This window comes from Lampetra fluviatilis, chromosome 59, assembly GCF_964198595.1.
Source record: "Lampetra fluviatilis chromosome 59, kcLamFluv1.1, whole genome shotgun sequence".
In the NCBI taxonomy this organism is placed as follows: domain Eukaryota; kingdom Metazoa; phylum Chordata; class Hyperoartia; order Petromyzontiformes; family Petromyzontidae; genus Lampetra; species Lampetra fluviatilis.
This window is the reverse complement of record NC_136333.1, coordinates 1,945,608-1,966,521: the sequence shown is the minus strand read 5'-3', so window position 1 is coordinate 1,966,521 and position 20,914 is coordinate 1,945,608. Positions and strand designations below refer to the sequence as shown.

At 52.1% G+C, this 20,914-nt stretch overlaps 1 long non-coding RNA gene across 2 annotated transcripts; it reads right to left on the bottom strand.

The window, feature by feature from the left end:
• Nucleotides 1-3,136: 3,136 nt before the first annotated feature.
• LOC144950769 (uncharacterized) lies at nucleotides 3,137-20,913 on the bottom strand. 2 transcript variants are annotated; one of them, XR_013640402.1, is made up of 4 exons: nucleotides 20,881-20,913; nucleotides 3,704-3,910; nucleotides 3,366-3,561; nucleotides 3,137-3,326 (listed from the first exon to the last, which is right to left on the bottom strand). It is a non-coding gene; the product is annotated as an uncharacterized LOC144950769 (long non-coding RNA). The 2 variants fall into 2 exon arrangements; XR_013640401.1 differs by having other exon boundaries at nucleotides 3,137-3,561.
• Nucleotide 20,914: the final 1 nt, after the last annotated feature.

Here is a 20,914-nt window from a genome sequence, read left to right as displayed (position 1 = left end):
ATCACAACAGGCAACCACATCCACCACCGGCAACCACAACCACCACCACAACCACCACCACAACCACAGCGGCACCTACCACCGGCAACCACCACCACCACAACCACCACCACCACAGCGGCACCTACCACCGGCAACCACCACAACCACCACCACAGCGGCACCTACCACCGGCAACCACCACCACCACAACCACAGCGGTACCGACGGGCAGCCACAACCGCAGCAGTTACAGGCCGGCAACCCCCCCCATCACAGACAACAACAAACAACAACAACCGCCATTCGCCACTAAGTGGCGGTGACGTCACCACGACGCTTTTGCCAGGCTAGGTGCACCTTGAGGCCACGTGAAGTGTCGAACGCCCGCTGGCAAGAGGTCACGGGGCAGACCCAGCAGGTGCCACGGGTCGACTGACCGAGATGACTGAGATGACTGGCTGATGCACCGCCTGTGCCCCCTACTGTGCCAATTTGCTGTGCTTTAGCCACCCGGCGCTCCGCTCGTTGTTGTGAGCGTCACTCCTCCGCCCTCCGTTGTTGTTGGAGGGCGACTGCCTCCAACTGCCCAGTAGCGTCCTTCACGAACCTCCTCCACAGAGGCCGATCTTGACACCGCTGGTACCAGTCATCGGCAAGTCCACTCAGCTCCACGTCCTCCTGTACCACATCACTCCATCTCTTCTCTAGCCCGTGCCGCGCCCGTTTAGACCCCTCGATCCGGCCGAACAAAAGCTGTTTAGGCATGCGGTGGCTGGGCATGCGGGCTACATGACCCAGCCAACGCAGCCTTGCCTGCCGGAGGAGCTCACCGATGGGACTTTGCCCAGATCTTTCAAGGATTTGTGAGCTCCTCACACAATCCAGCCTGGTTAAACCTAGGATGGATCGTAGACAGGCCAGCCTAAATGTTTCCAACAGGCGAAGATGCTCCATTAGGGGGGTCCCCATCACACAAAGACAAAGATCCCCCGTATAGCCTTAACAGACTGTAGGGGCAAGTGCTGTTAGCGAGCACCTATGAAGGCCAGAACGGTACACGAGGCGGTGGGTGGCCAGCACCACGTCCGACCGCCTTTGTCTCCCTAGTGGCGATGTTTACACACCGCACCAGGTACTCATTTAAGGCTGAGTCGACCTAGGGGAGGCCCAGGACCGGTTCAGATAATCGTCACTGGTGTTAGCCGTGAGCGGGAATCGAACCTGGGTCGCCAGGTTCATAGCGCAGTGCGCTAACCGCTACACTACCGCTCCCCACACACACTCAGACACACACGCAAAACAAAGATCCCCCCCCATAGCCTTAGCACTGTTTGAGCAAGTGCTGTTAGCGAGTAGCAGCAGCACCTATGAAGGCCGGCATGGCACACGAGGGGGTGGGTGGCCAACACCACGCCCGACCGCCTTTGTCTCCCCAGTGGCACCGCACCGGGTTCCCTAGGGGAGGAGACCCAGAACCAGGTTCAGATGTTCGTCGCTGATGTTGGTCGCAAGCGGGAATTGAACTCGGGTCGCTGGGCTAACCACTGCGCCACCACTCCCCGCGCACTCGGACACTCTTCGCACGCGCGGCGGTCAACTCTGTCAACACGTCTTGGAAGTCGCCTCGACCTGGCTCTCGGCTCGTGGTGAACTTTGCAGCGAAGTGACACGTGGCGAGGCATTACCGTGGGGTAACCGAGTGGTAACCGGTTGGGTTAACATCGGGTAACCACGTGGTAATCATTCGGTTACGATGGGGTCACCATGGGGTTCACCTGTGCTAACAAGGCATGTGGTTAACAAGGGCGTAACGATGGGGTAATTGGGGTTAGCATGGGATTAAATTAGCTACCGTGGTGAATTACAGAACATAATCACAACCACACTGGCTCAACCAAAACCACCTCTAACCACAACCTTAACCACAACCAAACTAGTTAATTAGTCACACCACCTCAACCACCACCGCCACCTCAACCACCACCACCTCAAGCACCACCACCTCAAGCACCACCTCAACCACCACCACCTCAACCACCACCACCTCAACCACCACCACCTCAAGCACCACCTCAACCACCACCACCTCAACCACCACCACCTCAAGCACCACCTCAACCACCACCACCTCAAGCACCACCACCTCAAGCACCACCTCAACCACCACCACCTCAACCACCACCAAACTCACACGCCTCCTGCTCCTCACCACGGCCTAAACTCACCAATCACTCCAACAACAACGGAAACAACAACAACAACAACAACAACGGCAACAACAACAACACCTCTCACCTCGCCCCATGTCCCCGAAGGAGACAGAGACACGGGGACACAGGGAGAGAGAGACACGGGGACACAGGGAGAGAGAGACACGGGGACACAGGGAGAGAGACACGGGGACACAGGGAGAGAGAGAGACACGGGGACACAGGGAGAGAGAGACACGGGGACACAGGGAGAGAGACACGGGGACACAGGGAGAGAGACACGGGGACACAGGGAGAGAGAGAGACACGGGGACACAGGGAGAGACGGGACACAGGGAGAGAGAGACGGGGCATAGGGGGAGAGACATGGGGACACAGGGAGAGAGACACGGGGACACAGGGAGAGAGAGACACGGGGACACAGGGAGAGACGGGACACAGGGAGAGAGAGACACGGGGACACAGGGAGAGACGGGACACAGGGAGAGAGACACGGGGACACAGGGAGAGAGACACGGGGACACAGGGAGAGAGACACGAGGACACAGGGAGAGACGGGACACAGGGAGAGAGAGACACGGGGACACAGGGAGAGACGGGACACAGGGAGAGAGAGACGGGGCATAGGGGGAGAGACATGGGGACACAGGGAGAGAGACACGGGGACACAGGGAGAGACGGGGCATAGGGGGAGAGACACGGGGACACAGGGAGAGAGAGACGGGGCATAGGGGGAGAGACACGGGGACACAGGGAGAGAGACACGGGACAGAGAGACACGGGGACACCGTGGGAGACAAAGGAGACACGGAGGCAGACAACGGAGACACCGTGGGAGACAACGGCGAGATAACGGGGACACGGAGGGAGACCACGGGGACACGGAGGGAGAGACACGGGGACACCGTGGGAGACAAAGGAGACACGGAGGCAGACAACGGAGACACCGTGGGAGACAACGGGGACACGGAGGGAGACCACGGGGACACAGGCGCGCCCTACCGTGGATGTTGTCGTCGATGTGTGAGCCAGAACGAGGCGCGGGCGCGGACTCTGACCCCTTGAGCGCCGAGGTTGGAGGCGGCGGCGGCGGCGGCGACGACTTGGGGGACTTGCGGCGCCTCACCCCGGCGCCTCACCCCGGCGCCTCACCCCGGCGCCTCACCCCGGCGCCTCACCGCCTCGCCGCGCGGAGCAGGAGGAGGAGGACGTGGAGCAAGAGCCGCCGCTGGGCTCCTCACCACCCCGAGGGTCTGCGCTGGCCTCACCACGCCGTGCTCGCCTCACCCGGCTCCCCCGGCGCGCGGCCTCCGCTCGCTGCTCGTACCTGGCGCGAAGCGGGAGAGACGGAGCTGGTGTCCTGCAGGTGCTGTCGGGGGACCAGTGGCCATGGGTGGGGGGGGGGGTCAGATGGGGGGGGTTGGAGAGGGGGGGGGGTCAGAGGGGGGGGGGGTATGTTTAACCTTTGGACCCAGAGGTTCCAACTCAACATGCGTGCAGTCGTCACTCACTGGCGCAGCTCCTGTCAATCATTGTCAGGGTGGGCGTGGCCTCCGAGCCACGGACAATCCGCCTTCTTGCATCTGTCCACCGCTGCTGGTGATGTGGCCAGCAGTGGATCAAGGCGGTGTCACGTGATGCCCCCGGTGTGCCCCAGGCGAGGGCTGCCACCACGCACGGCTGCCAGGGCGAGATGGTTCGTGGTGGCCTGTGGGTCACTGCACAACGAGGCACGGCACACAGATTCTACTCTGGTCATGCTACCATTGTAACATACTCTTAGGTATTTTCGGTAAAGTCACGTGGGTAAAAAATTTATTAAATTTATAAATAAAATGTCTTTTTCACCCACGTGACTTTACCGAAGAAACCCAAAGAGTATGGATGCTTGCAGTCACGAAAACTTCAAATCTAGAACCATTGTAACACTTTGGTAGGGATTTCGCAACCAATATTATGCATAACAAAGGGATTTTTTTCGGGGGGGGGGGGGGTTGGATCTCCAAATATAAATGTGTCGTTAAACCCAACACCGCCGGTTAGTGAGGGGTTTGTCGCGTCAACAAAAGGTGCCGGTTAGTAACGACTTCAGCTCACCGGTTGTGTCGGAGAGGAAAGCCACGACATTTACAATTGGGAGGACCGTCGTGACGTTTCGCTGGCGATTACAAGAACCACCACCAGCCTCCTCAGGCGATAGCCAGAATTGTGAAGACGTGCCTCTGTTTACGTCTATAAAACCTTTCAAACAAACAACTTTATTACGGATGTAATATTACGATTTGTATTTTTATTTGAGCAGGTAAAGCAGCTCTTTTTACAGAAGCGACCTGTCCACAAATGTGGCTTATCATCACGTGGAGATGTAGAGCTCAATGTATGGCTGTCGCCAAATTCTCTAAGCGGGTGATGTTCATTGTAAATGTGGAGGGAAGGACCCGGAGGAAAAATCCACGTGACCACGGGGAGAGAGAGAGACACGCAAACTCCAAATATACGGCAGCAGGTGTCAGGATCAGGATCCAACCCACGACCTCCTGCATACCAAGCGAGGTAGTCAACATCTCCTAGCCACTGTAATGATGATGAGAGAGATACACCGCAAACTCCACATATACAGCAGCAGGCGTCAGGGTGGGATCGAACCCACGACCTCCTGAATAAAAGGCGAGATAGTCAACATCTCCTAGTCACCGTGATGATGATGAGAGAGAGAGAGAGACGCGAATTACAAATATACAGCAGGCATCAGGGTCAGGATCCAACCCACGACCTCCTGTATACCAAGCGAGGTAGTCAACATCTCCTAGTCACCGTGATGATGATAGAGACATCGCAATCTCCAAATATACAGCAGCAGGCGTCAGGGTCGGCATCGAACCCACGACCTCCTGCATACCAGGCGTGGTAGTTAACATCTCATAGCCACCATTGGCAGAACGTTGGTGGACAACTCTACATATCATAAGTAATATATAATAGGCGACGTTTCAGGCAACGACCCTTCTTCGAAACGTCGCCGATTATTTATTTGTTTTCCCTTTAAGGCCTCACAACAACAACCGCCATTCGCCACTAAGTGGTGGTGACGTCACCACGGCGCTCGTGCCAGGCTACGTGCACGTTAAGGCCACGTGGAGTGTCCAAGGAATCGCTGGCTGGAGGTGACGGGACAGACCCAGGTGGTGCCATGGGTCGATTGACTGCGATGGATGGTCAATGTCAGGCCACAACACACACACGCCACGCACACGCACGCCACAACACAACACGCACGCCACACACACGTACACGCTGTTGTTTATACTGGTAGGAACCACCTGGTTCCACCAGCTTACAGGGGATTATTGTGTCCGTCCGTCGTGAATCCAAAAATGGGAGGGGTGGGGCTGGGTGGAGAGGGGAGGATGGGGAGGGGCTGGGTGGGGAAGGTGGGGAGGGTGGGGTGGGGCTGGGTGGGGAGGGGCTGGGTGGGGAGGGGAGGGGCTGGGTGGGGAGGGCTGGGTGGGGAGGGGCCGGGTGGGGAGGGTGGGGCTGGGTGGGGAGGGGGGAGGGTGGGGCTGGGTGGGGGGTGGGCTGGGTGGGGGGTGGGAGGGGTGGGGCTGGGTGGGGAGGGGCTGGTCACCCCGTGGTGCCCTTATAAAACTCAACGTTTAACCTACTCACGCCGGCTTGTGCCCGCCCTCGCAGTCGGGCATATTTGCGGAATACACCACGCCGCCGTTGACCCTGCAGGCCATTGACCGAGCAACCCAACAACGTTCCTACCAGCTCCTCCGCAGCAGCAGGAACGTGTTTGGTTAAGGGACGTGTCGAGTCTTGTCGAGATGTGTGGGAGTCAGGGGCCTGTGGAGACGGGACGGCAGAGTGGGCGTGGCCTCGCGCCGAGGTAAGGGAGCGGGGGCTCCGCCCACAATACCCTTATTAGGAGATGGGCGTGGTTTAGGATTATCATGGCCACTTCCCCTGTGGGCGTTGCTTGTTGCAAGAGCCGCGACGAATTGCAACCACAACCAATCAGCAATCACCACAACAACAACCACAACCAATCAGCAATCACCACAACAACAACCACAACCAATCAGCAATCACAACAACAACCACAACCAATCAGCAATCACCACAACAATCACAACCAATCAGCAATCACCACAACAATCACAACCAATCAGCAATCACCACAACAATCACAACCAATCAGCAATCACCACAACAACAACCACAACCAATCAGCAATCACAACAACAACCACAACCAATCAGCAATCACCACAACAACAACCACAACCAATCAGCAATCACCACAACAACAACCACAACCAATCAGCAATCACAATAACAACCACAACCAATCAGCAATCACCACAACAACAACCACAACCAATCAGCAATCACCACAACAACAACCACAACCAATCAGCAATCACAATAACAACCACAACCAATCAGCAATCACCACAACAACAACCACAACCAATCAGCAATCACAACAACAACCACAACCAATCAGCAATCACAACAACAACCACAACCAATCAGCAATCACCACAACAACAACCACAACCAATCAGCAATCACAATAACAACCACAACCAAACAACAATCACCACAACAACAACCACAACCAATCAGCAATCACCACAACAACCACAACCAATCAGCAATCACCACAACAACAACCACAACCAATCAGCAATCACCACAACAACAACCACAACCAATCAGCAATCACAATAACAACCACAACCAAACAAAAATCACCACAACAACAACCACAACCAATCAGCAATCACCACAACAACAACCACAACCAATCAGCAATCACCACAACAACAACCACAACCAATCAGCAATCACAATAACAACCACAACCAATCAGCAATCACCACAACAACAACCACAACCAATCAGCAATCACAACAACAACCACAACCAATCAGCAATCACAACAACAACCACAACCAATCAGCAATCACAACAACAACCACAACCAAACAACAATCACAACAACAATCACAACAACAATCACAACCAATAAGCAATCACCACAACAACAACCACAACCAAACAACAATCACAACAACAACCACAACCAATCAGCAATCACAACAACAACCACAACCAAACAACAATCACAACAACAATCACAACAACAATCACAACCAATAAGCAATCACCACAACAACAACCACAACCAAACAACAATCACAACAACAACCACAACCAATCAGCAATCACCACAACAACAACCACAACCAAACAACAATCACAACAACAATCACAACAACAATCACAACCAATCAGCAATCACCACAACAACAACCACAACCAAACAACAATCACAACAACAACCACAACCAATCAGCAATCACCACAACAACAACCACAACCAATCAGCAATCACCACAACAACAACCACAACCAATCGAGTTTTTCAAGTTTCGTGTATTTGGTATATAGCCCCGTGAGCCATGCGGCTCTAGAGTCGGATGCAACCGCAACAAACAAAACATGAACAGAGAACAACTTGAAGCGACGACGCGCAACAAAAACATCCTGGAATAAACCAGCAAATCTTCCAGAAATTAAAAAACCCACCGCATTACAACGCTGTGGGCAAAAATCCCAGTGTGATGCAAGTCAAACAATAACAACCATAAGACAATTTAGATTAATGTTATCAGGCCAATTTCGCACTTCCGCAAGAAACACGGCGTAACCATGTGTTTTCGAAATCACCAAAATAAAGCTATAAAACACCATGTAACGACAGTAATCATAAGAACTTTGATTCAAATTTGACAATAAACGATTTACATAACATGTACGACCAAACTTGCAGCCATATCTGGCAGCATGACACTCCCAGTGTATGATGAGTGAGTGAGCCAGTGGTAGTGTGAGTGAGTGTATGATGAGTGAGTGAGTGTATGATGTGTGAGTGAGTGTATGATGTGTGAGTGAGTCAGTGTATGATGTGTGAGTGAGTCAGTGGTAGTGTGAGTGAGTGTATGATGTGTGAGTGAGTGTATGATGAGTGAGTGAGTGAGTGTATGATGAGTGAGTGAGTGTATGATGTGTGAGTGAGTGAGTGTATGATGTGTGAGTGAGTGTATGATGAGTGAGTGAGTGAGTGTATGATGAGTGAGTGAGTGTATGATGTGTGAGTGAGTGAGTGTATGATGTGTGAGTGAGTGTATGATGTGTGAGTGAGTGTATGATGTGTGAGTGAGTGAGTGTATGATGTGTGAGTGAGTGAGTGTATGATGAGTGAGTGAGTGTATGATGTGTGAGTGAGTGTATGATGAGTGAGTGAGTGAGTGTATGATGTGTGAGTGAGTGTATGATGTGTGAGTGAGTGTATGATGTGTGAGTGAGTGAGTGTATGATGAGTGAGTGAGTGAGTGTATGATGAGTGAGTGAGTGTATGATGTGTGAGTGAGTGAGTGTATGATGAGTGAGTGAGTGAGTGTATGATGAGTGAGTGAGTGTATGATGTGTGAGTGAGTGTATGATGTGTGAGTGAGTGTATGATGAGTGAGTGAGTGAGTGTATGATGTGTGTGTGAGTGTATGATGTGTGAGTGAGTGTATGATGTGTGAGTGAGTGTATGATGAGTGAGTGAGTGTATGATGTGTGAGTGAGTGTATGATGTGTGAGTGAGTGTATGATGAGTGAGTGAGTGTATGATGTGTGAGTGAGTGAGTGTGTGATGTGTGAGTGAGTGAGTGTATGATGTGTGAGTGAGTGAGTGTATGATGTGTGAGTGAGTGTATGATGTGTGAGTGAGTGAGTGTATGATGTGTGAGTGAGTGAGTGTATGATGTGTGAGTGAGTGTATGATGTGTGAGTGAGTGTATGATGTGTGAGTGAGTGTATGATGTGTGAGTGAGTGTATGATGTGTGAGTGAGTGTATGATGAGTGAGTGAGTGAGTGTATGATGTGTGAGTGAGTGTATGATGTGTGAGTGAGTGTATGATGTGTGAGTGAGTGAGTGTATGATGAGTGAGTGAGTGTATGATGTGTGAGTGAGTGTATGATGTGTGAGTGAGTGTATGATGAGTGAGTGAGTGAGTGTATGATGTGTGTGTGAGTGTATGATGTGTGAGTGAGTGTATGATGTGTGAGTGAGTGAGTGTATGATGAGTGAGTGAGTGTATGATGTGTGAGTGAGTGTATGATGTGTGAGTGAGTGTATGATGTGTGAGTGAGTGTATGATGTGTGAGTGAGTGTATGATGTGTGAGTGAGTGTATGATGTGTGTGTGAGTGTATGATGTGTGTGTGAGTGTATGATGTGTGAGTGAGTGTATGATGTGTGAGTGAGTGTATTATGTGTGAGTGAGTGTATGATGAGTGAGTGAGTGTATGATGTGTGAGTGAGTGAGTGTGTGATGTGTGAGTGAGTGAGTGTATGATGTGTGAGTGAGTGAGTGTATGATGTGTGAGTGAGTGTATGATGTGTGAGTGAGTGAGTGTATGATGTGTGAGTGAGTGTATGATGTGTGAGTGAGTGTATGATGTGTGAGTGAGTGTATGATGTGTGAGTGAGTGAGTGTATGATGTGTGAGTGAGTGAGTGTATGATGTGTGAGTGAGTGTATGATGTGTGAGTGAGTGTATGATGTGTGAGTGAGTGTATGATGTGTGAGTGAGTGTATGATGTGTGAGTGAGTGAGTGTATGATGTGTGAGTGAGTGTATGATGAGTGAGTGAGTGTATGATGAGTGAGTGAGTGTATGATGTGTGAGTGAGTGTATGATGTGTGAGTGAGTGTATGATGTGTGAGTGAGTGTATGATGAGTGAGTGAGTGTATGATGTGTGAGTGAGTGAGTGTATGATGTGTGAGTGAGTGTATGATGAGTGAGTGAGTGTATGATGTGTGAGTGAGTGTATGATGTGTGAGTGAGTGTATGATGAGTGAGTGAGTGTATGATGTGTGTGTGAGTGTATGATGTGTGAGTGAGTGTATGATGAGTGAGTGAGTGTATGATGTGTGAGTGAGTGTATGATGAGTGAGTGAGTGTATGATGTGTGAGTGAGTGAGTGAGTGTATGATGTGTGAGTGAGTGTATGATGAGTGAGTGAGTGAGTGTATGATGTGTGAGTGAGTGAGTGTATGATGTGTGAGTGAGTGTATGATGAGTGAGTGAGTGTATGATGAGTGAGTGAGTGTATGATGTGTGAGTGAGTGTATGATGAGTGAGTGAGTGTATGATGAGTGAGTGAGTGTATGATGTGTGAGTGAGTGTATGATGAGTGAGTGAGTGTATGATGAGTGAGTGTATGATGTGTGAGTGAGTGTATGATGAGTGAGTGAGTGTATGATGAGTGAGTGAGTGTATGATGTGTGAGTGAGTGTATGATGTGTGTGTGAGTGTATGATGAGTGAGTGAGTGTATGATGAGTGAGTGAGTGTATGATGTGTGTGTGAGTGTATGATGAGTGAGTGAGTGTATGATGTGTGAGTGAGTGTATGATGTGTGAGTGAGTCAGTGGTAGTGTGAGTGAGTGTATGATGTGTGAGTGAGTGTATGATGTGTGAGTGAGTGTATGATGAGTGAGTGAGTGTATGATGTGTGAGTGAGTCAGTGGTAGTGTGAGTGAGTGTATGATGTGTGAGTGAGTGTATGATGTGTGAGTGAGTGTATGATGTGTGTGTGAGTGTATGATGAGTGAGTGAGTGTATGATGTGTGAGTGAGTGTATGATGTGTGAGTGAGTCAGTGGTAGTGTGAGTGAGTGTATGATGAGTGAGCGAGTGTATGATGTGTGAGTGAGTGTATGATGAGTGAGTGAGTGTATGATGTGTGTGTGAGTGTATGATGTGTGAGTGAGTGTATGATGTGTGAGTGAGTGTATGATGTGTGAGTGAGTGAGTGTATGATGTGTGAGTGAGTGAGTGTATGATGAGTGAGTGAGTGTATGATGTGTGAGTGAGTGTATGATGTGTGAGTGAGTGTATGATGAGTGAGTGAGTGAGTGTATGATGTGTGAGTGAGTGTATGATGTGTGAGTGAGTGTATGATGAGTGAGTGAGTGTATGATGTGTGTGTGAGTGTATGATGTGTGAGTGAGTGTATGATGTGTGAGTGAGTGAGTGTATGATGAGTGAGTGAGTGTATGATGTGTGAGTGAGTGTATGATGTGTGAGTGAGTGTATGATGAGTGAGTGAGTGTATGATGTGTGAGTGAGTGTATGATGTGTGAGTGAGTGTATGATGAGTGAGTGAGTGAGTGTATGATGTGTGAGTGAGTGTATGATGTGTGAGTGAGTGTATGATGTGTGAGTGAGTGAGTGTATGATGTGTGTGTGAGTGTATGATGTGTGAGTGAGTGTATGATGTGTGAGTGAGTGTATTATGTGTGAGTGAGTGTATGATGAGTGAGTGAGTGTATGATGTGTGAGTGAGTGAGTGTGTGATGTGTGAGTGAGTGTATGATGTGTGAGTGAGTGTATGATGTGTGAGTGAGTGAGTGTATGATGTGTGAGTGAGTGTATGATGTGTGAGTGAGTGTATGATGTGTGAGTGAGTGTATGATGAGTGAGTGAGTGTATGATGTGTGTGTGAGTGTATGATGTGTGAGTGAGTGTATGATGTGTGAGTGAGTGTATGATGTGTGAGTGAGTGAGTGTATGATGTGTGAGTGAGTGTATGATGTGTGAGTGAGTGTATGATGTGTGAGTGAGTGAGTGTATGATGTGTGAGTGAGTGAGTGTATGATGTGTGAGTGAGTGTATGATGTGTGAGTGAGTGTATGATGTGTGAGTGAGTGTATGATGAGTGAGTGAGTGTATGATGTGTGTGTGAGTGTATGATGTGTGAGTGAGTGTATGATGAGTGAGTGAGTGTATGATGTGTGAGTGAGTGTATGATGAGTGAGTGAGTGTATGATGTGTGAGTGAGTGAGTGTATGATGTGTGAGTGAGTGTATGATGAGTGAGTGAGTGTATGATGTGTGTGTGAGTGTATGATGTGTGAGTGAGTGTATGATGAGTGAGTGAGTGTATGATGTGTGAGTGAGTGTATGATGTGTGAGTGAGTGTATGATGTGTGAGTGAGTGAGTGTATGATGTGTGAGTGAGTGTATGATGTGTGAGTGAGTGTATGATGTGTGAGTGAGTGAGTGTATGATGTGTGAGTGAGTGAGTGTATGATGTGTGAGTGAGTGTATGATGTGTGAGTGAGTGTATGATGTGTGAGTGAGTGTATGATGTGTGAGTGAGTGTATGATGTGTGAGTGAGTGAGTGTATGATGTGTGAGTGAGTGTATGATGAGTGAGTGAGTGTATGATGAGTGAGTGAGTGTATGATGTGTGAGTGAGTGTATGATGTGTGAGTGAGTGTATGATGTGTGAGTGAGTGTATGATGTGTGAGTGAGTGTATGATGTGTGAGTGAGTGAGTGTATGATGTGTGAGTGAGTGTATGATGAGTGAGTGAGTGTATGATGTGTGAGTGAGTGTATGATGTGTGAGTGAGTGTATGATGAGTGAGTGAGTGTATGATGTGTGAGTGAGTGTATGATGTGTGAGTGAGTGTATGATGTGTGAGTGAGTGTATGATGAGTGAGTGAGTGTATGATGTGTGTGTGAGTGTATGATGTGTGAGTGAGTGTATGATGAGTGAGTGAGTGTATGATGTGTGAGTGAGTGTATGATGAGTGAGTGAGTGTATGATGTGTGAGTGAGTGAGTGTATGATGTGTGAGTGAGTGTATGATGTGTGAGTGAGTGTATGATGAGTGAGTGAGTGTATGATGTGTGAGTGAGTGTATGATGTGTGAGTGAGTGTATGATGAGTGAGTGAGTGTATGATGTGTGAGTGAGTGTATGATGTGTGAGTGAGTGTATGATGTGTGAGTGAGTGTATGATGAGTGAGTGAGTGTATGATGTGTGTGTGAGTGTATGATGTGTGAGTGAGTGTATGATGAGTGAGTGAGTGTATGATGTGTGAGTGAGTGTATGATGAGTGAGTGAGTGTATGATGTGTGAGTGAGTGAGTGTATGATGTGTGAGTGAGTGTATGATGAGTGAGTGAGTGAGTGTATGATGTGTGAGTGAGTGAGTGTATGATGTGTGAGTGAGTGTATGATGAGTGAGTGAGTGTATGATGAGTGAGTGAGTGTATGATGTGTGAGTGAGTGTATGATGAGTGAGTGAGTGTATGATGAGTGAGTGAGTGTATGATGTGTGAGTGAGTGTATGATGAGTGAGTGAGTGTATGATGAGTGAGTGTATGATGTGTGAGTGAGTGTATGATGAGTGAGTGAGTGTATGATGAGTGAGTGAGTGTATGATGTGTGAGTGAGTGTATGATGTGTGTGTGAGTGTATGATGAGTGAGTGAGTGTATGATGAGTGAGTGAGTGTATGATGTGTGTGTGAGTGTATGATGAGTGAGTGAGTGTATGATGTGTGAGTGAGTGTATGATGTGTGAGTGAGTCAGTGGTAGTGTGAGTGAGTGTATGATGTGTGAGTGAGTGTATGATGTGTGAGTGAGTGTATGATGAGTGAGTGAGTGTATGATGTGTGAGTGAGTCAGTGGTAGTGTGAGTGAGTGTATGATGTGTGAGTGAGTGTATGATGTGTGAGTGAGTGTATGATGTGTGTGTGAGTGTATGATGAGTGAGTGAGTGTATGATGTGTGAGTGAGTGTATGATGTGTGAGTGAGTCAGTGGTAGTGTGAGTGAGTGTATGATGTGTGAGTGAGTGTATGATGTGTGAGTGAGTGTATGATGAGTGAGCGAGTGTATGATGTGTGTGTGAGTGTATGATGTGTGAGTGAGTGTATGATGAGTGAGTGAGTGTATGATGTGTGAGTGAGTGTATGATGAGTGAGTGAGTGTATGATGTGTGAGTGAGTGTATGATGTGTGAGTGAGTGTATGATGAGTGAGTGAGTGTATGATGAGTGAGTGAGTGTATGATGTGTGAGTGAGTGTATGATGTGTGAGTGAGTGTATGATGAGTGAGTGAGTGTATGATGAGTGAGTGAGTGTATGATGTGTGAGTGAGTGAGTGTATGATGTGTGAGTGAGTGAGTGTATGATGTGTGTGTGAGCCAGTGGTAGAGTGAGTGAGCCAGTGGTAGTGTGTGTGAGTGTATGATGAGTGAGTGAGTGTATGATGTGTGAGTGAGTGTATGATGTGTGAGTGAGTGAGTGTATGATGTGTGAGTGAGCCAGTGGTAGAGTGAGTGAGCCAGTGGTAGTGTGTGTGAGTGTATGATGAGTGAGTGAGTGTATGATGTGTGAGTGAGTGAGTGTATGATGTGTGAGTGAGTGTATGATGTGTGAGTGAGTGAGTGTATGTGTGAGTGAGTGTATGATGTGTGAGTGAGTGTATGATGTGTGAGTGAGTGAGTGTATGTGTGAGTGAGTGTATGATGTGTGAGTGAGTGTATGATGTGTGAGTGAGTGTATGATGTGTGAGTGAGTGTATGATGTGTGAGTGAGTGAGTGTATGTGTGAGTGAGTGTATGATGTGTGAGTGAGCCAGTGGTAGAGTGAGTGAGCCAGTGGTAGTGTGTGAGTGTATGATGAGTGAGTGAGTGTATGATGTGTGAGTGAGTGTATGATGTGTGAGTGAGTGAGTGTATGATGTGTGAGTGAGCCATTGGTAGAGTGAGTGAGCCAGTGGTAGTGTGTGTGAGTGTATGATGAGTGAGTGAGTGTATGATGTGTGAGTGAGTTTATGATGTGTGAGTGAGTGAGTGTATGATGTGTGAGTGAGTCAGTGGTAGTGTGAGTGAGTGTATGATGTGTGAGTGAGTGTATGATGTGTGAGTGAGCCAGTGGTAGTGTGAGTGAGTGTATGATGTGTGAGTGAGTGTATGATGTGTGAGTGAGTCAGTGGTAGTGTGAGTGAGTGTATGATGTGTGAGTGAGCCAGTGGTAGTGTGAGTGAGTGTATGATGTGTGAGTGAGTGTATGATGTGTGAGTGAGTGAGTGTATGATGTGTGAGTGAGTCAGTGGTAGTGTGAGTGTATCACACGCCATCGCGGCCTCCTCCCCACCAATCAGCAATCACCACAACAACAACCACAACCAATCAGCAATCACCACAACAACAACCACAACCAATCAGCAATCACCACAACAACAACCACAACAGCAATCACCACAACAACAACCACAACCAATCAGCAATCACCACAACAACAACCACAACCAATCAGCAATCACCACAACAACAACCACAACAGCAATCACCACAACAACAACCACAACCAAACAGCAATCACCACAACAACAACCAATCAGCAATCACCACAACAACAACCACAACCAATCAGCAATCACCACAACAACCACAAGCAAACAGCAATCATCACAACAACAACCACAACCAAACAGCAATCACCACAACAACAACCAATCAGCAATCACCACAACAACAACCACAACCAATCAGCAATCACCACAACAACCACAACCAAACAGCAATCACCACAACAACAACCACACCGACTTCCAGTTTGGTGTAGCCCTGTGAGCCATTCGGCTCTTGAATCGGGTGCAACCGCAACAAACAAAAAAACGAAAACATGAACAAGAAAACATCTTAAAGTGACTATGCGCAAACAGAAAAATCCACACAACCACCGATTCGCTGGGTGACTACAGCCAAAGATCCCCCGTGTAGCCTCGGCAGACTGTTGGGGCAAGTGCTGTTAGCGAGCAGCACCTATGAAGGCCGGCACGGCACACGAGGGGGTGGGTGGGTGGCCGGAACTACGCCCAGCGGCGATGTTTACTACACATCCCACCGGGTTCTCACTTGAGGCTGAGTCGACCTAGGGGAGGCCGAGGACCGGTTAAGATAATCGTCGCCGGTGTTGGCCGTGAGCGGGAAATCGAATTCGGGTGGCCGGGTTCGTAGCGCAGCGTAGCGCTAACCACTACACCACCGTTCCCCACACACCACACACACCCAGCCAGCCTCATCCACACTGACACAGGCAGACAAAGACCCCCCCCCCTCCCACGTGTAACCTTGAACAGGCTGTTTGGGGCAACTGCTGCGTAGGGCTGAACGATTTGGGGAACATATCTAATTGCGATTTCTCGGACAGATATTGCGATTTGATTTGCGATTAAAAATGTGTAAGTCAAGCTTCAGTTCAATATTCACTGTGTAATAGATTTAAAACGTGTGTAGTGAGTCCGACTGAGTGGCAGACGTGGTTCTTTAGAGGCAACACATGTATTTGTAACATCAACACGTAACACAAAGGGGTAACTGCCCCTTCACCAGATACGCGCCTAAGGTGGTAGCCACCCAGCTAACTACCCTATACGGAGGAGTTACAGCTACGAAGGGTTTGACCCTCACCCGAGTCCCGGCCACGTGTTGATGCCTGTAGAGTTTCCAGCTTGTAGGACGTAGAGCTTCAGGACGTAGATCTTCAGGTCGTAGATCTTCAGGACGTAGATCTTCAGATTGTAGAATGCAGCGACCCCGGTCCCTCTCAGGAACCCACCTTATATCCCCCCGGGTCGGGGCTGCTCCGCCCTTGACCCCGCCCTCCCTTCTCGAGCGTTCCAGCTCTCTCTCGATCCCCTTCGAGAGCTCTCCCCGGACACGTGATCACCCCCTAGCCCCCCCCCCCCCACGTGGGGCCCTCTCTGTGGACACTCCGGATCACGTGTCTACGGGGTCAACCAGAGTGCCGTGGCCCGGGGCAACCCTGCCCCTGTGCTGACACTCTCCCACTCCCCGTCGTGGGAGCCCCGCACTACGCGCTATGCGTGGTGCCCGCGCTATCCCAGCGCACACCGAGCCCCGCTAGGGCTGGTACTACACCCGCCTACGGGGTGTACGTGATGACGGTGCATCGTGTGCCACAGCCCTCTCTGGCCGGCATCACACAGTGACATCCCCGACGTCACTACACATGGCTAGTGACTGCGATTGTCACTGTGTCGTGCCGGCTTACGAAGCCACGGCGGATACTGTGCTGACATCATGTGTAGCCCGCTTACGGGGCGTAGTACCGGCCCTAGCGGGGCTTGGGTGAGCGCTGGCCAGCGCGGAGGCACCACGTATAGTGTGCGGTGCGGGCTCCCGGTGAGGGAGCGAGAGGGAGTGTCAGCCAGCCAGGGTTACGTTGGGGCATGATAGGCCGGTCGACCTGCCGACACGTGACTGGATGATACTGGAGGGAGGTGACCGGTGGACGGGGGCCGCTGGGCGGTCACATGGTCTAAAAGAGCCTTCGAGAAAGAGCTCGAGAGATCTGGAAGGTGGGCGGGGCGAGGGGCGAAGCCAGCCCCAGCCCAGGGGGATATAACGGGGTCCCCGTGACGAGCTCGGGGTTCTTCGTGTGCTGGTGTCAAGAAGATCCACGTCGGGGAGAAGAACCCTCTAGCCACGCGGTCCGGCAGCCAGCCTGTGGCCCTGGCCAGGATAGCGAACCGTGTCTAGTTCTGCCGTAGCGTGGTTAGATGGGCAGTCGAGACCCGAGTGTAGATTGTGTGGTGTTGTGTTAACGTTACGTAATAAATAGTGTTGCTCCCAAGATAACGTCTGCGACTCACTACGCATGTGATGGAGCATTACCACGTGATACCATCAATCAATATAGGAACTGTTCTATATATTCTCATGCAAGGATGAGAACTTAAACGATACGAATTGCTTCCGACATGTATTTATTAAAACGTTTTAATTGAAATAGAACAGTCAATCGTAGAACAATTGTTAAGTTAAAAAAATTAAAGTTAGAATAATAAAAAAGTAAAACAATCGCAAAAATCGCAGTCTTTGCGATTAACTAATCGCATTGTTTCAATTCGCGACTTCGATTTTAAATCGATTAATCGTTCGGCCCCAGACTGCTGCGAGCTAGCACCACCTGTGATGGCCGGTGTGACGGCTCGCAAGCGGGTGGTGTGTGGCCTGCACCACGCACGGCCGCCTTTGTCTCCCCGGTACTCTGACGTTTACAGCCCACGCGGGGTTACTCATTTGAGGCCGAGTCAACCTCGCGGAGTCCCAGGCCAGCTTCAGATAATCTCCACCGGTGTTGGCTGTGAGCGGGAATCGAACTCGGCTGGCTGGGTATCGTAGCGCGGTGCCCTAACCGCTGCGCCACCACTCCCACACCGCCGAACACAACAACAACCGGCATTCACCACGTCGCCTGTGCCAGGCTAGGTGCACTTTGAGGCCACGTGAAGTGTCAAAAGCCCGCTGGCGGGAGGTCACGGGGCACACCCAGGTGGTGCCATGGGTCGACTGACTGAGATGACGACTGGCAGATGCAGCACCACAACAATCACAACCACCAGCAATCACCACAACAACCACAACCACCAGCAATCACCACAACAACCACAACCACCAGCAATCACCACAACAATCACAACCATCAGCAATCACCTCAACAACCACGACCACCAGCAATCACCACAACAACCACAACCACCAGCAATCAATCACCACAACAACCACAACCACCAGCAATCACCACAACAACCACAACCAACAGCTGTGCGATCACCACAACAACCACAACCACCAGCTGTGTGATCACCACAACAACAACCACGACCACCAGCAATCACCACAACAACCACAACCACCAGCTGTGTGATCACCACAACAATTACAACCACCAGCAATCACCACAACAACCACACCACCAGCTGTGTGATCACCACAACAACCACAACCACCAGCAATCACCACAACAACCACAATCGCCCCCACCACCAACCAACAGCAATCAACTACAACAACAATCAGTACACAACCACTACTATCACAACAACAACAACGATCACTACACAACCACTACTATCACAACAACAACGATCACTACACAACCACTGCTATCACAACAACGATCACTACACAACCACTACTATCACAACAACAACAACGATCACTACACAACAACCACCACCACTCAACCACTACTATCACAACAACAACAACAACGATCACTACACAACAACAACAACCACCACCACTACTCCCAACCACAACTCCACTCCTCCCTGTGCAAAAGTCGCCCGCGGGGGGTGGGGGGGGGGGCACCTGTGTGTGGAGGGGTGGGGCGCGGACTGGGGGGGGGGTAAGGGGGGGGTAAGGGGCGGGTGATGGGCGGGTTGAGGGTTCGGTGGGATGAGGGGAGGGAGTATGGAGGTTGGGGGGGATGAGAGGGTGGGGGGGGGTAAGGGGGTATGAGTTGTGGGGGGGGGATGAGAGGGTGGGGGGGGGGACGAGAGGGTGGGGGGGGACGAGAGGGTGGGGGGGGACGAGAGGGTGGGGGGGGGTATGAGTTGTGGGGGGGGACGAAGAGGGTGGGGGGACGAGAGGGTGGGGGGGGGGGACGAGAGGGTGGGGGGGGGGGGGACGAGAGGGTGGGGGGGGATGAGAGGGTGGGGGGTATGAGTTGTGGGGGGGGACGAGAGGGTGGGGGGGGGGGACGAGAGGGTGGGGGGGGATGAGAGGGTGGTGGGGGGTATGAGTTGTGGGGGGGGACGAGAGGGTGGGGGGGACGAGAGGGTGGGGGGGGGGACGAGAGGGTGGGGGGGGGACGAGAGGGTGGGGGGGGGACGAGAGGGTGGGGGGGGGTGAGTGGTGGGGGGGACGAGAGGGTGGGGGGGGACGAGAGGGTGGGGGGGGGACGAGAGGGTGGGGGGGGACGAGAGGGTGGGGGGGGGACGAGAGGGGTGGGGGGGGACGAGAGGGTGGGGGGGGGACGAGAGGGTGGGGGGGGACGAGAGGGTGGGGGGGGACGAGAGGGTGGGGGGGGGGGATGAGAGGGTGGGGGGGTAGGGGGGGATGAGAGGGTGGGGGGGGATGAGAGGGTGGGGGGGGGTGAGTGGTGGGGGGGACGAGAGGGTGGGGGGGGACGAGAGGGGTGGGGGGGGGACGAGAGGGTGGGGGGGGGACGAGAGGTGTGGGGGGGGGACGAGAGGGTGGGGGGGGACGAGAGGGTGGGGGGGGACGAGAGGGTGGGGGGGGGACGAGAGGGTGGGGGGGGACGAGAGGGTTGGGGGGGACGAGAGGGTGGGGGGGTTATGAGTGGTGGGGGGGTATTAGTTGTGGGGGGGGGGGACGAGAGGGTGGGGGGGGGACGAGAGGGTGGGGGGGGACGAGAGGGTGGGGGGGGGACGAGAGGGTGGGGGGGGACGAGAGGGTGGGGGGGGACGAGAGGGTTGGGGGGGACGAGAGGGTGGGGGGTTATGAGTGGTGGGGGGGTATTAGTTGTGGGGGGGGACGAGAGGTGGCGGGGACGAGAGGGTGGGGGGGGACGAGAGGGTGGGGGGGGACGAGAGGGTGGTGGGGGGGGCGAGAGGGTGGTGGGGGGGGCGAGAGGGTGGTGGGGGGGGCGAGAGGGTGGTGGGGGGGGCGAGAGGGTGGGGGGGGGGCGAGAGGGTGGGGGGGGGGGCGAGAGGGTGGGGGGGGGACGAGAGGGTGGTGGGGGGGGCGAGAGGGTGGTGGGGGGGGCGAGAGGGTGGGGGGGGGCGAGAGGGTGGGGGGGGGCGAGAGGGTGGGGGGGGGGCGAGAGGGTGGTGGGGGGGGGCGAGAGGGTGGGGGGGGCGAGAGGGTGGGGGGGGGACGAGAGGGTGGGGGGGGGGTGTTGGGTTCCGCAAGGAGCCCTCCCGTTGGCGTCTCGCTCTCTCTGTCTCCCTCGCTCCCTGCCGGGGGGAATTCTCCAGTCACTCACTCACCAGAGACGCCTCCGCCGCCGCCGCCGCCTCCGCG